General features: G+C 41.9%; 1 protein-coding gene across 2 annotated transcripts in view; it reads left to right on the top strand.

Annotated features, from left to right (window-relative positions):
* JARID2 (jumonji and AT-rich interaction domain containing 2) overlaps positions 1-18,030 on the top strand; it is a 188,483-nt gene that overhangs the window by 12,247 nt on the left and 158,206 nt on the right. The window lies entirely within an intron of this gene.

Genomic DNA, 18,030 nt, shown 5'->3' on the forward strand with positions numbered 1-18,030 from the left:
GACATTTACTCAGCCCCACATGGGTTAGCCAGTTCCTGATTATCATTCCATGTTAAAACTGTTGAAGGAGCCGCTGCAACTCCTAGCAGAGACTCCAGGGGCGGAAACCTTGGTGTGAACAGGCTGCAGCAGGCTAAGGTCCCAGCTATGCATTACATGCACATGTGTGTTAACCAAAACCTGACAGCTGCTTCCTCGGAAAGCGGTTATGGGGCTGGATGTGTTTTGAGTTGAGAGAGCAGTCTTTTGGGGCCAGAGGAAGGCCGAGGTGCTTAACCCGTATATATCTGGAAGGAAAGGGTTTCTTACACGCATTGGTGCAAGCCGTGCAGTTCTTCCTACAATTGCTTGTTGCAGCCCCTCTCCACGAGAAGCAAAACGTTTTGTTTATTCATTCATGGCAACCTACATCCATCCCTCCATCTCTGCACAAGGGAGAGTTTTGGCGAGTAGTGATATTTCAGGTATAATGCAGAATAAGATGGAGGATTCAGCTGCAGAAGCCTTAAAAATGCTGGGAATCCCCTGTCAACCCTTTCCATGTATGCCAAGAATGGAAATTTCTTACTTATATAGCACACTAAATGATAATCTTTCTTGCTGAATGCTGCTGCTTGGCTTTTGGGGGTGACAGTTGCAATGGGGGGTGGGAATATCTTGGAAATCTGTTTCATATAGAAGTGACCTTTATCAAGAGGTTTTTCCGGCCTGTTTTTTCATGTTTCTTGTCTTCAGAAAACTGGGATCTGTCTGTCTATACCTCTCTTTTCAGTTGATCATTCTGCTAAGATGGCCAGCTTTGTCTTTCATATCCTTGCAACGTGAAACTTGTAATCAGCCCAGGCCGCGCTATCAAATTTGTTTTTAAATATATTAAAAATGCTTACAAGAGCTAATTTTGTAGGGTGTGGTTCTCACTCTGAATGTCATGTGGAATATTTTGCAATAATGCCTAGGTTAACAATGATAGTCTTGCTGTATTGTGGAGAAAAAAGAAGGCTTCTGTTCAAACCCAGCTGGATTTCAGGCTTAATTCATTGCTCTATGGTGGGATCACCACAGCTGCTATGGGGGCCTTTACAAATGCAAAAAAGCTGTCAGTGTTTGTTTTATCCAGTGCATAAGCGATGAGGCCAAGTTGAGGAATCCATTCCAACATGCAGTGTACATGCTGTAGGCGTTGTTTTTGTAGCATTTTGAACTTTAAAATAACTTGACACGCAAGGGGCTTGAGGGTGGGTGGGGGGAAACAGTCTTGGGATGGGGAAAAATACAATTTAAACAACTTCTGTCATGTTCTTTCTTTTCTTTTTCTTTTTAGGATAACCACCCAGCACAATTAATTTTCAGTTAATGGTTGTAAGCGGACATGAAATTATTTGGGAAGATTCTGAAATTAGTATCATGCTTGAAATCAGTGAAGGGCTGTTTTTAGTCATATATTGGTTTCCCTCATTTTATTAGTCTTCCTAATGTGGGTGTGGGCGTGAGAGAAAGAAAGAAAGAAAGAAAGAAAGAAAGAAAGAAAGAAAGAAAGAAAAGGCCTAAAGTGATGAAGCTGTCATAGCTTCCTCCTCCTCCAGGAATCCTGGGACTTCTGTGAGCAGGTTAATTTACCTCTAGCAGAATTATTACTGTCTTCAAAAACGTTATAATCCCTTGAGAGAATTGAAGCTGGTGAAAGATTTTTACGTCACATATGCCTTGAGCTGTAGTAGGTCTTTCTATAGTAGTGACTAAGGCCACACAGACAGAAGCAACAGAGGTGTATTGGCACTTTTATTTTTTGGTTGTACAGTTAAAAATCTCTCTGTGTAAAATAAAACTGAATGCTGTTTGTTTTGGTTTCAAGTGGATACAATACTTCATCCCAGTGACATTGGTGTCAACGTTGTTTTTTCTTTTAGAAATCCATCTGACCACTTCTTTCTCTACTTTCCCTTCTGTTTGCCAAATACTAAGTAGAACTCCTTCCAGCCAATTAAAGAATAACATTGATTCATTTCACACATTGCTGCTTAACAATGCAAGTCATGGCATTTCACTTGGGGCTGAGATTTTTTTTTGCCTCCGTGTGACATCCAGTTCTTTTTAGCTCCAAAAATACTGGGACTCTTGCCTGGAGTTCTCTGCACCATGTGCCAGGCTAATGTGTCATATATTTACAATATCATTCCTTGCCCATTTCCTAGGTTCCCCCCCATCAGTCTTTCTCCAGCTATTAATATATATCAGTTTTTATTTTTAATTTGCACCTACAGTGGTAACTGCAGGCCATGGTCCAGGTGTGGACAATCACGTGGTATTTCCCCCATCCATAGCTTATCACAGTTTTGGATTTCATTGCCTATAATCCTGTCTTTAAAACTGGATCATAGTTTTGACATAGTTTGTAGGTTGTAAAATGGAAAATAAGCCTCCAGATGTTGAAAATTACAGCCCGAGAGTGCAATCCAGGGAAAGTAAGATACATCTAAGTGTGCAATCCTGCATCCTGTTACATGGCTTAAATCCCATTGAAATTTTAAGCAACCTACCTCTGTGTGTAGGATTGCAGCTTCCAAATCCACTGAAGTCTGAGTGGGTCAAGTATTCAATTGTATACGCCTGTCTTCTCTGGGTTGTACCACCAGCCTCAGCTATTCATGTTTCTTCAAATCAATACGTGTCAGGATAATTTTATCTTTACTTTGGGGTGGAAACTGTGTGGTGTGGGTTTATGGTTTAGGAAAAATGTTTGCAGCTTCTGCCCAAGGGAAAGTTACCTCCATATGAATTTCCTCAAGGGTAACTGGAATGGTGTGGGCAAATCGCTGTGAACTTGGACTAGTAAGGAATGGTGTTCCTTGCAAAATGATCACTGACACAATCTGAGTAACATCATATGTGACAGAGTCTCAGAATGACTCTGGGAGACTTTCAAAACAACAACATAGGATCTGACATAAGTTTCGTTTTAATGTTTATCCTCAATGAAGGCAATGTAGTTCAAGGATTCTGTTGACTTCTAAGAATTTCTAACTAGTCTTCTCCACCTCCACCCTTGAAAATGGTTGAAAGGTGTGGGAACACATTGTTCAGTGGTGACTGACTTGTACTACATGGTGCTTAATTTCTTTTTGTGTTGACATTTTAAAAACAACAACAGTGTTTTAAAAATGCATTTGTGGATACAGTACAGGCAATTGATGAAGTGCTTACTTGACACCTACTCCTGCTGGCTAGAATGGGAATTTTGCTTGATTTCCAGGAATATACTTCTGCTGCAGCCACTTCTGTCCTCTTACCTTGTGGCTTTTCGTGGTGCCATCTGTGATATTAATGGTTTGAAGGGGGTGTGAAGTGCTTGTTCAATCAGGAGTCAGTGGGAGTTATTTACAGGGAAACTGGAATCTACAAAAATGGCTGGTTTCCTTACGAGATGTTCGCCTTTATAGGACCCCCCCCCCCCAAATCCCCACTCAGGGAGCTGACCAGTTCATTTAGGCGTACCTGTGACTGATGGTTTCAAAGTCAAATATTACAAGGATGTGAACTGAACACGCTCATTGTTTTTGTTTCACTCTGAGTTTTATCACTAAGTTGAATAGATCAGGATTTCCCCGCTTGGGTTATTGTGGGCAGATGGAGCCCGTTTCAAAATTTCCATGTGAATTTGTGGCATTTAGGGCAGCCCCTTGAACTGGGGAATAATCAAAACATAGGTTTTATATGTCTGGAAAGACAGGCTGGACATCTGGTAACATTAGTGTATTACAGTTGTTAGACTTAGAAGTATATTTGTTCTAGAGCAGCTGGTGACTGCAATAAAGACTCTCACCAGTTTTAAAGGGTTTGAAATGTTGAGGCTCTGCTGGTGCAACAGGGTTCCTCTCCTGACCCCTCTGGGTGCCCTCAAAAAGGTGGAGGAGAGGAAACGGAAGTCCTGTTGTGCCAACAGAACTAAGTGCATGGAACATTGGATGCAACTCTAGATGTATGTCCTGCCCTTCCTCCCTAGGGAGTCCATGATGGCGGACAGCACAAACAACAACAGCAACAACCCTTTTAAACTAAAAACGTTTTTATGCTTCTGCTTTTCTAAAATCCCTAATGACAGAAATGTTGATATGTTTCTGGAACTACGTCTTCAGTAGGACACAGTTCTTTACCTTGTCCCATCTTGGCATCTGTTGGAAGTATCCCTACTTCTTGTGCAGGTTGAGAAGGTTGCCTTCCACCAGCAAGAGGAGGAAGAAAAGCCTCTTTAAATTAACACATGGGTAAGAAAGGGCATGACACACCCTGCTTTGTCCTTGCATGCATCAGGGTGTGTCAGCAGATACTAGGGGTGTACTGTCTTGTGGGCAGGTGAAGTGCAAGGAGTGAAAGGTAAGCAAGAGGTGGAAGGCAAGGCTTGGCAACACCTACTTTATTCACGCCCCAGAAACTAAGCTATATAGCAGTGGAGTTAAAAGAGCAGAACATGGTGAATTTGGATAATTATGGTTTTTATATCCTGCGGTGGTTTCTGTAACTCCTAGTTTATTGTAAATGTGCAGGGACTTCCAAGAGGTATGTGGACTGTGCTCTTGATTGTAACAAAAACACATTTTCATTCCTTTTCATGCCTTCTTCAAATAAGCCACAAACAAGTAAAATTAATTTAATTAACCACTTAATTCTGACAGTCATATGTTTCAGCTGAATCTCCCTCTGATTGCAGGTCTGCCTTTTATGCTTTCAAAGCACTGGATGAAAAACTGATTTTTGTTTCATGTGGCATTAAAAATTCCTAACAAAGTTAGTTCTAAATTAGGATGAAAAATGGATATACTTCCTGTTGGGGAGGGAGGCACAAAAAAAGCACTTATATTTTCATCTTTAAAGAGATAGTCATAGCAATAGATTTCTACTGTTTCTGAACTACTTTTAATGGCATGTCTTTTATGTTTACTCCCGACTTATTTTTGTTCATGTGTGCTAACTCAGAAGGTCGTTACACCTCCAAAACACACACACTATTTTGAGATAACAGTGATATTTTCTTAACCAACTCTTTCAAAAATATTAAAGTTCACAATTGACTAACTGTATTTGTAATTGCTCTGCATGCGTTTAGATTGTTAGGAGGAATGGCAGCCAAGGTTAGTTTCCATTAGTACAAGGAGGGAGAAGCCAGTGGCAATGAGGGACTGGAATGAACACAGGCCTTGCTGAAGGGACAAGTTTAACATTAGTCTCAGCCACTGAGCTGCAAGCTCCTTTTGGTGAACCTTGTTCATTGGTCCCAATAGAACATTGGGCACTGGCAGGAAGCTGCCTTGTATCAGATCAGACCATGGGTCAATCTAACTCAAAGTCAGTCTATTCCATGCTTTCTGGCTGCAGTTCTCCAGGGTTTCAGATGGGAGTCTTTCCCAGCTCAACCTGGAGATGCCAGAAAAGTTGGGACCCTTTTGCATACAAGGGTTTGCATACAGTGTTCTGTCACTGAGCTATGACCCTTCTCCAAGATGCTTGCCTTTTTGCTGCCCATCTCTGACTCTTCTGTACAGGGGGACCAAAACTGGGCCCAGCCTAGCTTCTTTCTCTAGTCTGGAGGAAGGATGGTGTGACTATATTGTGTGAGTGAGTTGAAGAGGAGAGTAGACTGTGCCTCTTCTTACTTTTTAAAAACATTAATAGAACCACAAAACAGAAATGGAAAGGTGGAGACTTTCAGAACTTGGAGCCAAGTATAATTAAAAGCCAAGGAAGTTCTGGTTAAGGGTGCTTCATCTTTTTTTGTATTTTTTTTTTTGGGGGGGGGACATCCTCTTCAAACATGAAATTTAGCTGTTTACACTCTCAGATGAAAAATGCAAGCAGTTGTGTACATGCATTAAATAAGTCTTTAATTTTGGCGTGTCCACCTGTATTAGTCCACAGGCTGCCTTAATGAGCTCAGTCTGGAGGCGTGTGCTGATGTCTTCAGTTGACAGTTCTGCTACGAGGGAGAGAACATTAACTTCGGTTGTGTGATCCCCCCCTCCAAATGTCATGTTATGACAAATGAAGTAATGCTCATAACTAAGCACCCAAAAGTTCAAAGGAGCACAAAGGGTCTGAATTAAGCTATGAGTACCGGACGGACAGCATCTACAACAAAAATAAATAAAGGCAAGAATCCATTTACTTTTGTCGTTGGAGTCAGTCAGCGCCCCCCCCCCCCCCCAGGTGGGGAAAGGACTGCAAGGCAGATACCAGGTCCCTCAGGGCTTACAGCAATCCTGCTGCACATCGACTCTTCTGTTTCAATCACATGAAATCTCTTTCCATTTTACTGCATGCTAAAAGCAGCACCGGTTTTTAAAATTATTTTTGTTTTATTAGGAGCTGTTGCTTTTTGTGTAAGCATTAGATGATAGTCAGTGGGTTTGTTTTCCTCAGCATATGTGTCCTCCCCCCTTTTCTTTTTGGAAAGTCTTTACCCGTCATGCTGGCTTCTGTTCTCTCTCTTTTTTTGTTTGCTCGTGTTCTTTTTGTTAATGGAATGTGTTTTCTGCCCCCACCCTTGAATACCGTATGCGGGGTGTCATTTTGAATTCGTTTTACAAAGTGATTATACAGAAACTTTTCAAATAAGAAAAGCACATGTTTTTAGAAAGCAGCAGCAGCAGCACCTGTCCTGTTTCATTGCTCAAGCAATTTAGCCAGCAAGATGCCATTTGATACCTGTGATATCCAAGCTCTATTGATGTGACTTAATTTCATGGGCGTTTGAGTTCCAATTTTCAGGTCTCCCATGTCCTCCTTAGCACCCTGGCTTAAGGCTGCCCAGGCCACACTGTCCCATCAGAGCAAGTAAGCTAATGACAGTCAAAGGCGTTATGCCCCCCCTGTCTGACTGTGATATCAGGAAATCAGCCAGTGGTAGGGCAGGCAGACAAGACAAGGCTGAGGCTGAAGGGGCTGTTGCAGGAGTGGATACATCAGAGGAAGGGGTCTTTGGGGAGAATGGAAAATGCAGTACTTATGGGTCCTTGGCTAGTATCTAAATAAACTGTCCAGCTCTTTTTACTTTTAAACTGCATTTATTGAATTAAATTAAAAATGCTGTCTTTTGACAGAATATCTAGAGCAGCTCATTCAGTAAAGCACGAGACTCTTTTAATCTGAGGATTGGGGGTTTGGGTCCTACGTTGGGGGGTTGGACTAGATGAGCCCTGTGACTCCTTTCAACGCTACGATTCTAAAACTAAGAGTGCTTAAATAGGACTGTGAAACCATTTTAATAAGATGTAAGGTGTGCCTGTTTCAGAAGCCAACTATACTGCCAAAATTGTGCATCAGCACGTAATTTCACTGTAAGTGTTTCTCTCCTTCCTAAACAAAATCTAAACTGTCACATCACCTGCATTTTACTCTTCTGTATGATACATACTAAATGTACTTTCTTAAGTAATAACCTTTTCCGTTTTATCTTTGACTGTTGGCTTTTATGAGCTGATGTGAACATGGTGTTTTGCATGGTCAGTTTCATTATGCAGAACTATGTGGGACTGGCATTTTCTAAAAGGCTGTCATTTCCAGAGGATGATGGCTCTGTTCATGCATTAAGCCAGATGATAATAATAAAAATCAGTTAGCATGCCAAATCATGGCTTGCTGAACTCATAATTTAGAACCCAGACAATGGTTTGAGTTTATTAACAAACAGGCAAACCATGGTTTGTCTCATGTTTTAATGGTTTCTTATTCTATTTGTCTAATTTCATTTTCTGTTGAGTTAGCACCCTAGCTTTTAGCTATGATGTCCCCCAAAGGTGGTACAGCAGCTACAACTGGCTAAATGAATATATGTACCTTTTGTTTTGGGAGTGTTGTTTTTTTAAAGATCATTAAATCTAAACTAGTCCGGCTATTAAACCATGATTTCGTACACGGAGAATGAATGTTGTGTTTTTTTCTTGGGTACCTTAATGAAAGACAGCTAGTGTTTTGTTAAACCAAGGTCAGAATTCAACACTCAAACCCTGATCAATGAAGCTCCTTTGCACCAGTCACTGTCTCTCAGCCTAACCTACCTCTCAAAGTTGTTGTGAGGATAAATGGTGAGCAGAGGAACCATGCATACCATCTTGAACTTTGGCCATGAGGAAAGTTGGGATAGAAATGTAATAATAAGCAAAATTGGGGAAAGGACGGAATGGGAGACTGTGGTTGAATGAACCATGACTGATGTGCTGAAGCAAGATTTGTAGTCGGAAGTGGAAATATAAAGCAGCATAGAAATTCAACCCTCTTCTGTTTGTGACCCAGAGCAGTTGCTATTTGGAGGCAGTGGTTCTGATTTATTAGACTCCTTATACAGTATCTGAATCAGGCTAGTGAACATTCTGTTGTCATCCAGAGCTGATACACTGCTGCTGTAGAATTCCAGTTTTCCATTTGTATCACTGCCTTTGGATCGTGTGACTGGTACCAGAGAGAGAGAGAGAGTTTGACTTTCTGCTCTGTAGTGCGAGGTTCTAGAAGTCAAATACAGTGGTGCCTCGCAAGACGAAATTAATTCGTTCTGCGGTTTTTTCGTCTTGTGAATTTTTCGTCTTGCGAAGCATGGTTTCCCAAAGTCTTCAAAATCACCAAAGTCTTCAAAAACCTCAAAAAAGGCTACCACACCGCATGCTATGAGTTGCTCCTCGAAGTCACCCTGGGTGTTAACGGTTTTAAGAAAAAGGAAACAAACTTGCAAGACGTTTTCGTTTTTCGTCTTGCGAAGCAAGCCCATAGGGAAATTCGTCTTGCGAAGCAACTCAAAAAACAAAAAACTCTTTCGTCTTGCGAGGCATTCGTCTTGCGAGGTACCACTGTAACATAATGCAGTCAATTTCTCTTATTACTTCTCTCAGCTTCAGAGAAAGAAAAGTCTATTGTGCTTCATGTATTTAACATTGCATCACATCTGTCAGCAATTTAGACTTAGACAGTGGCAACACCATCTTCCTGACATCAGCTTACTTAATACTGCTTAGAAAAGAAAAATACTGCTTAGAAAAGAAAAATACAGAACCAGGTTATTTCTGGTGAAATGCAAAACACACCTTTAAAGCATGCTATGTGCACATTAGGCTGTGTGCAAATAAGGTGAGATGTCGACAGCTACATCAAGGAGAATAAATAACTGACTAAAAGGAAGCCTTTGGGATTTTCATTTTTGTTTTTCTGTCCATAGTGACATGGAACGGTTTGCAAGTAACAGTGCTGTGGCGTTGGCTGTTGCTACAACTTACCTGCTCCCAGATAGGCCTATTCTCATTGTGCAGGTGGGGCTTCTGAGGGGTAAATCTAGCAATGCAGGTTGGCTCAGCGACTTTTTGCATGGAAGTCAGTGCAGCTTAAGTCAGTGTAGAGTTGTTGAGCTGTAGACTTTATTATCCACTTAATCCCAACCTTCACTTTCCGACAGTGTTCAAAATTTGTCAGGCGCCAGGCCCATTTTGCACTTGGCTATAGACCATTTGCGACCAAGTGAAGGTGCCCAGTCGCCAGGATGGCACCTGACATCCCTACCATCTGGAGGGGCATGCCTGAGGATCCTTGGATCTTGCCTGCTTTCACATACAAACAGCACATCTTGTAGAATTCTCTCTGTGATATTTTATCTGTACAATCTAAACGAATTTCAGGAATGAAAAGGTCGTATTGAAAAATATCACTTTCGAACCGTCTGGCTCTAAAATGGTGACCAGACATTCCATCTGGGTGACTGTAACCCTGGTTTAAGGAGCCATTTGGCACCTAGTTTATATATCTGAGTTTCTAATACTGCCTTCCAACATGAGTGCTAGGTAGAAGTGTGGCTGCATGACAGTGCATCTTTGTGTTAAGAGCAGCACACCAGAAGTTTTCAGTGTATGGGTTTATTGGGATTTATCTAATGATTCATGCGGTGCTGAATCATGGGTTCACCTTTTGGATTCTGGCTGAGTCCTGTGGGTATGTGTGTTTATGTATGCACAAGTAAGCTTGTTGCTGCACAATCATTTTAAAAGTTTTCTATGCATCCTGAGGGTGTAGCGGGGTAATAAACCAACAGTGCTGTTTTATCAAAACAAGAGCAATTACATTTGGCAGCAGATGTTTTTTGAAGCCAACTTTTGTATTTTTATGGTGTGTCACCTCCCTTTGTAAAAACATATTTTCCTATCCTGACGATTGTGTAAGGGTTCTTTGTTCTACCACCAGGCATAAAGGCCAGCCCAAGGATTTCGGGTAGGATTTAGTGAGATGATGATTGATTTATACCCACTGTTAAGCATGACTAGTTTTCACTTCATTTCTTAATTTACCCTACCCTGCTTAGCACCTTTTGGGCTTTGTGCATTTCCATTATCAAGAACATACCATAACAGACACTGACAGCTTGCTTCAGTGGTGTAGACCTCACTGAAAACGTGCCAAAGGGCAACAGCTAATGTGCATCTTATCAGTGCATGTAATCAAGGGCCAGAGGGGCACAGCTAACTTCAATATTATGAACAGAACTGCTTCTTGTTTCCATTAACTTGCACAAGGGCATACTATGGTTGCTGAATACATTAGCTACTGTAAATGTTCTCGGTTCAATGTACTATCCTTGAAATATTCAAACCTTGACTCAAGCTGGAAATTGTTGTTGTTGTTGTTGTTGTTGTTAATAAATAAATAAATAGCAACAGCCACCAAGAAGAACCCCTTGTCTCCTGGGTATTTTCTGAAAGGTGGCAATGGCAGCCTGAGATAGCATTTCATTTGCCCAGCAGCCAAGCTAGCATCGGTCATGGACAAGAGCAGGGTGGGGAAGCCATGTGATTAGTTCTGGGTATATCACACTAGAGATTCTACTGTGTGTTCTGAAGTGTAACACATTGGATCAATATGATTAGCCCCTAGATCAAAGTGCTTAGATCAGCCTTGCCCAACCCGATTCCCTCAATATGTTTTTTTAACAATAGCTCCCATCTTTTCTGACTGTTGGATATGCTGGCTGGGACTGATGGGAGTGTTATAGTCCCAATGTGGGAACCAGTTGGGTGAAGGCTGCCTTATCGCGTGGTTGTTGTGAAGATAAAATGCAGGAGCGGGGTAGAATCATGTACAGCCAACTCTCAGCTTACGCACATTTGACGTGCACAAATTTAGCTTTACGTGCTCTGCCTGGGGGGGCGGGGAAGGGTGTGTGTGGACGTCCACAAATAAAACTGTTGGCAATCCCACCCACCATTGCACTCACCCTGGGAAAGTGTTTGGAAGTTCAGGGAGAGTATGTTTTAACCGTCTGTGATTTTAGTGTTATGCGTCATTTCCGGAACGTGTAAGTTGAAAGTCAACTGTATACCAGCTTGAGCTCCTTGGAGAGAAGGCAGTCCACAAATGTGACAAACATATAAACAAGTGGGACTGCCGGGGGCAAGAGAGGCAGTCTTGCTGTAATCTCTTAAATATGCAGCCGCTGCCTGGCCCTCGTGTTTTAATCCAGCCTTTTCATTTTGTATTATGGAATAATAGAATAATGTGCTGTTGCTCCTGCTAGCACTTTAGCTGTAATAAAAAGAGAGTAAAAAATCAATGACTAGGGTATGAACTGCCAGAATTAATATTAGCATCATATCAAAAGTGATAATGTAGCTGTTCCCTAGATTTGTTTGCATTTAAGCTAAAGCTGGGCCAAGCCGAGAGATTGATTTCTCATCACTGCTAACTCCAGTTCCAAAAACGCTGTTTCCCTTTTCCTCTCATGCTATTGTAATAACACATTGAGTTCAAAGAGTCTGGGGAGAGCCGTGTCTGGTGAGAAACGCCTGTGACTCAGTGAGGTGCCCTTGGGGGGGATGTTAGTGAGGTTTAGCATCCTTTTCGGTGGCATGATCTGGTGGTGGTGACAAAGCCTGGAATGCTTTGACCTGAGATTGTGCTGCAGTTTTGAGTGGCGATGCAGGGAGAAGGCAAGAACCTTTGGAGCAACTCTTTGGTGGGAAGAATCTGGCCTGCCATCTGTAGCTGGTTAACTCTGCTGCCTGACATCTGGATTTGTTTCAGGATTTGTAGACATGATTTTGGAATGTACTGGATTTGTGTCTAGGACGCTGCTGCATTAAAATGATAAATTCAGAAATATTTAATGGCTTGTGTCATATGGGAACCAGGCAGGGCGATGCGGTATATAAATTTGTAAGCGCACACGTAGATAAAAGGATATATTTGGAAGCGGTTTGGTGTTGCTTCTCCAAATAATAATATTTGGAGAGGCCACGCTAGTCAGTACTTTAAAGGGAACCTTTACTGTGTGTAATAAAGAAGCCTGCAGCAGTCGTGATCTCCATTACAGTTGTGATCAATATGCATGCTTTTTCTTCTCAATGCACTGTATCCTGTTTTGGCTCATCTAGTCCCTAGCCTCTCTCTGAAGTGTCCTGGGTGGGAGACTAGATAATAGTCTCTGAACCCTGTCTTGTGAAGCAGAAATAACCTGTTGTAATTTGTAAAAATGTGCACTATTTCTCCAGACGCATAAAATGTGTTTGAGCTGTAAGGCTCTATAAACATCGAGTCAGTCAGCCTTTCCCCCTTGTGGTTTGTGTGCCATCATCAAGAATTGCTCAATCTCTTCAGAGCCTACAAATGTTTGCATAGCCTTGTTGCTCAGGTATGTATTTTTTTTTATATCTATCTCATGGAAGCCTTAAGTGAGAAGAATGCTTTCTAGAAATCCTCGATTACAGTAGACTGCTGCCCAATATCTTGTATTAGGGTCTGATTAGGTGGCCTTCTGTTCTGTTTCCAATATTTCCTAACTGAGCAAATATCCAAGGTGCAGGGAAGATGTGGTGACAGACTGCGTGCTTATATATGTTATGAATTCAGTCACCAATGAGTGCCCTCCCCTATCTAGCAAGAACCCAAGTACAGTGCTTGCTTTGGGAACAGAAGACACCCCCCACACATCTTTTTCTCTGCTTTCCTGCGGGATTTTTGCATTAGGCAGCAGCAGCAAGATGTTTCATGCATGCTCTGCTGAGGCCTGGTGCCAAGGGTAAATGTATCTCCTTTTTCCAAGTTCTCTGCACGTGCTGCGGACAATGGGTCTGTGTCTACTGCAGATAATGGATTATATAGCAGAGTTCATGCTAGTGCACTTGGCTTCATTTAAAATGCAAAGCAGCTTTGGGAAGTGCTAGAGAGGAGATGTGGCCCAGGATGACTCCATTCAGGATGCACATGAACACTCTCTGCACCTACATGCAGCCCATCTGCTGCTGCTTTGTTCTTTGCTTCATGTGAGTGGCCAAACAAGCCACAGTTAACCATAGTTTTCTGTTATGTGTGAACTGGGAACTGTGGTTAATGGCTTCCAAACAAGCCAGGATTTGAACGCCAACTTTTAAAATCGGGATTTAATTCTGCAAACATAGTTAGCTTGTGTGGCTTGTTTTGTTTGTTTATGGCTTTCTCCCTTCCAGCCAGCTCTCCCCCCCGCCCGCCCCCCGCAAATAAAATCACCTTTCTTTTTTACACCTTGGAGTTCCAGATGCATGAACATGAGAGTGAAGCATCACCACCTATGCCCTGAAAACTTCAGCCTTCCGAGACTGCTTTGCATTTAAAAAAAAAAAATACCCCAAAGGAACTTGAATAATGACAAATTCACTGTTTCCTGGTAAATTACAATGTTGGGTTTTGTTGACGCTGGGAAATTGTTGTTTGGGGGCTGTGTGATTTTTTTTGGAGGAAACCTCATGTACATTTAATAAGCCAGGCCTTTATAGAATAGGTAATTAGCAAGATAGTTTGGGCTAGTTTTAGTCCTTCCTACAATATATTCAGTATACCTTTGTTGATGTGTATCTGTAAATGCCTGGAAGTTGTATGTGAGCATGTGAGTCAACTCTCTCCAAAGCCGATACATGGGACATGTGAAAGTTCTCTAGCCAGGATGGTTATGTGAATTAAATATTATATATGTGCCTCATAGTCCTTTGGCAATTAAATATAAACAGATGGGGCTGTATAACTATGAAGGAATACATTATTGCCTCTGCTAGATTTTGCCCTTAAGTCTGGTTGACAAAAAAGGCTACCTTTAAATAAACAATGGATTTGAAATCTTACAAACCTTTCTGGCATAAGGTAATGTACCTTGCTACACAATGGATCAGTTTTCTTCCCTCCCCTTCATAGACGTTCTTCTCTCTGCCAAGAAGCAAAGCTTTTGCATCTCTTTCAGACTTGGCAGTTAAATGAAGGTGGTGCGCTCGGGAGGAAGTGGCTACAGGAAGATTGTGCATGGTGGTGTGTGAGAATCTGCCAAAGGTGACCCAGCTGTACGGCTATTTTTGGCTAATGCGATGCACTTAGTTGGAGTCTGCATTTTAATTAAAGGGGAAAGGTATATTTAATGATCATTAAAGCTCCCGTTAAAAAGTCTGCTCCTTGCTTTAAGTAATAGGAATGGTGGTGGAAAAAAGGAAGACAAGAGGTGGCCAACTAATCCTGACTTTTGTCTTTTTACCCAGAATGCATGGGGGTACCCTTGGCTTTGTTCTTTTGAGGATTTAATGCGCACTTTGAGTAAGTTGGGTGTGTTATTACAGTCCACCTACCCCATTAGTTTTGGCTTTTGTGCTCTGTGATAGAAGATAGTGCTAGCAGAAGTATTCAGTTGAAGCAGGGGTGAGCAAGAATCTGTAGATTTACACAGAGAGGCCGGGTGGGGGGGGGGGCGGTCACATTTATGATAACCAGGTGCAGTTCTTAAAGTTAGTTTGCATTTATATGGGCACATTCTATGGTATACAGCTACCTTCCGCAACCCTGTTTCCTTCAAGATTTTTTTCTGGACTATGTAATGCTGCTGTGTAGTATTGTAATTAGAGCTGAGTCACAATGACTTCTGCCATCAGTTTCCAGGCTCTAAATTTGGAGAGAAAGCATCTTGGTGCTTGGGGGGGGGGCACAAATTGCTGGGGAGGAGGGGAGATTTGAGCAGAAGTGAAGTTTCCCCTTCAGTGTCAGTGGTGATCGCACCTGCTGCTTCAAGCTGCCATTTTCCCCATTTCCTTGCCTATTGGATGCCAGTGTGAGGGCAGAAAATATTTTTCCTTGGTCAGCTTTTACCAAAACAGTCAAAATCTGTTTTCTGCATCATGACGAAGCCAAATCCAAGGGCCGGGCAATGTTTCTGCTGTCAGGATAGTCCGAGAAAACTTTTCATCTGAGCCTTAACCATAATGTGTTCACATGCACCACAAAGGACTGAGGATAGCATTTGCTGAAATTTAAAGTGGAGTGTATCATTTGATTAGAACGTCATTGTTTTTCAGAGCTTCCTTCCATCCAAACTTGGCATGCATTGGGAACTGATTGGGTCCCTCAGTATGAGAATCAGTAATTGCTTTGAATGACAGTTTGGCAACTACTTGGTGGTCTTCCCCTTGCGTTGTGGAGCCACAGGAGTTGAGTGTGTGTTTTCAGCAAAGCCCAACAGACCTGGCCAGAGGATGAGTCAATGTGAAATGGGTTCCCTGGAGCTGGAAAGTTTAGAAAACTACTGGATTAGAACATGAGCTTTGGCTGCAAAACAAGCAGGGGAAATGTAGAGCTTTCTTTTTTTTAAAAAAAAGTGCTAGTAAATATTGCCTGCCTATCCTCCTTATTACTGTACTGTTCCGTCAGTTGCCCTCGGATTACAAACTCCCTTTTTTGTATTAGGTGATTTGGCAAACATTCTTATGCCCTCTGACATGAGGATAGACAACTCAAAGCACACAGAGTAACACTGTTAAAAGCTTATTTTTTATTTTATTTAAAAAGGGGGCCATTAACAGCTTAAGCAAATAAACAAACTAAACTGGTCTGTCTGTCTGGCAGACAAGGCTATTCATAGAATCCTAATCCCCCTTAATTAAGTAATATACTTTCGAAAACGGTCCTCATAAGGCCCCTTTTCTCTGTGGAATCGAATGCCTCTGGTCTCTGAGGGAATGAAATGAAAAGCAAGAATAATTCAATTTTGGAAAACGACTAACGAGAGTAAAACTTGATAGCCTTAGTTGAACATGAAACACAAACTAGTGCAGAATGTTTACTTTTAAATATTACAGTTAAATGACTGGAATTGTATTCTGATAAATAACTTGCTCTAGGGCTGAATTGTATTTGAGCAGCTTCCACACAGAAGGGTGAGGTTATTCGTTCAGTAGCCCACCGAATGCTACAATTCCAAGAAAGCAATGCTTTCTGGGAGACTTTAAAAAGCCCACAGTGTGCTGTGGGAGGATTGTTTGCCTGAGCCATCTGCACATTATATTATTGACCTCTGCCCATATGGAACCTGAAACAAAGCCTAATGGATTTCCTGGCATCCTCCCCCCCCCCCAACTTTTCTATTTATCCTCCTTTTTTATTAATAAAAAAAGAGAGAGACTGCTTTCATATGATAGCTGGGGTGCTAACCAGACGTTTACTTCCTGGCGCAAGAGTGTCTTTTTAAAAGAAACAACAGCCCAAACTCTAGGTACTTTCAGCAGTTGGGGGGCTCTTTCTGATGTTCACCAAGATTACATTTGCGACTGTTGCTTCTTCTGACGGATTCCTAGAAATTAGCTCGAAATTCATTACACTAGCTTTTTGCACAGTTCTTTGTTGATGGTGGCACTTATCGGGGGCATGTTTTATGCTTCAGTGGCCAAATTTGCATGTGATGCTAAACCATGTGCATGATCCCCAGGCTCACATTCTCCTCCTCACAGCACTTTGAATTGGCCACAAGTTAGATTGGAAGCTTTTGCTTCCATCTTCAACTAACAACAATTTCTCATTGGCTCCAAACCCAAACTGTGGTTAGGGTTCAAAGGTAAAGGTAAAGGACCCCTGACAGTTTAGTCCAGTCGCAGACGACTCTGGGGTTGTGACGCTCATCTTACTTTACAGGCTGAGGGAGCTGGCGTTTGTCCACAGACAGTTTTTCCGGGTCATGTGGCCAGCATAACAAAGCCGCTTCTGGCGAAACCAGAACAGCACATGAAAACACCGTTTACCTTCCTGCCAGAGTGGTACCTATTTATCTACTTTCACTTTGGGGCATGCTTTCGAACTGCTAGGATGGCAGGAGCTGGGACTGAGCAACGGGAGCTCACCCTGTTGCGGGGATTCAAACCGCCGACCTTCTGATTGGCAAGCTCAGGAGGCTCAGTGGTTTAGACCACAGCGTCACCCGCGTCCTACGTGGTTAGGGTTAACTATGGTTTATTGAAACAAGCCAGCCAACATCAACCAGTGACTACCAATCTTGGCTTGCTTCAGTAAACTACAGTAAAGTTAACACTAGCCACAGTTCCCAGTTAGACATAACTAATAACCACAGTTAGTTCAAAATGGGAGCAAGACCTTCTGATTTCTTCCAGAGGAGACGAGGGGCATGCACAAGCCTGAGATTTGTAACCATAATACAGAAATGATGCTTTATTACTATCTGTTAATGTAGACAAATGTACATTTCGGGCCTATGTTAGAGGCAAAGTACAGTTTGCTGCACGAAGCAAGGCAGCTTTTTTTTTTTTAAGCACTCTGACCAAAATGTCACCATGTAAATTAGAAATGTCATTAAAATGGCAGTTGGTTGTTAACAGCATTTAATTTAAAAAGTTTTACTTCTGCTGGACTCCAGCCATCAGTTCTAGCTATTTATCTCCAAGATCACTATAGGAACTGTATGCACTTTTTTCGGCTTGAAATTTAGCCCACGAATAAAATTAATGGTCAGCTGCTTTTTGTCGCATGCTGATAATTAACAGATATAAGCTCTGAAAACTAAGTATCAGTAGTGAAGTCAGATTGGTTAACCCTTTTAACAACTTTTAATTTAGGAGAAGTCAAACACTGTTATGACTGATAACAGTCTGGGTTCTTCCTCCACATTATGTGCATTGTTATTGCTTAAAGATAGAAACAGTTGAGATTGTGGAAATGGAACCGGGGCACAATAGCACTGAAAAATCACTGGTTTGTTTGTTGTTGTTTTTTTAAATA

Source organism: Podarcis pityusensis (genome assembly GCF_964106645.2).
Source record: "Podarcis pityusensis genome assembly, chromosome: 7".
Taxonomy (NCBI): Eukaryota; Metazoa; Chordata; class Lepidosauria; order Squamata; family Lacertidae; genus Podarcis; species Podarcis pityusensis.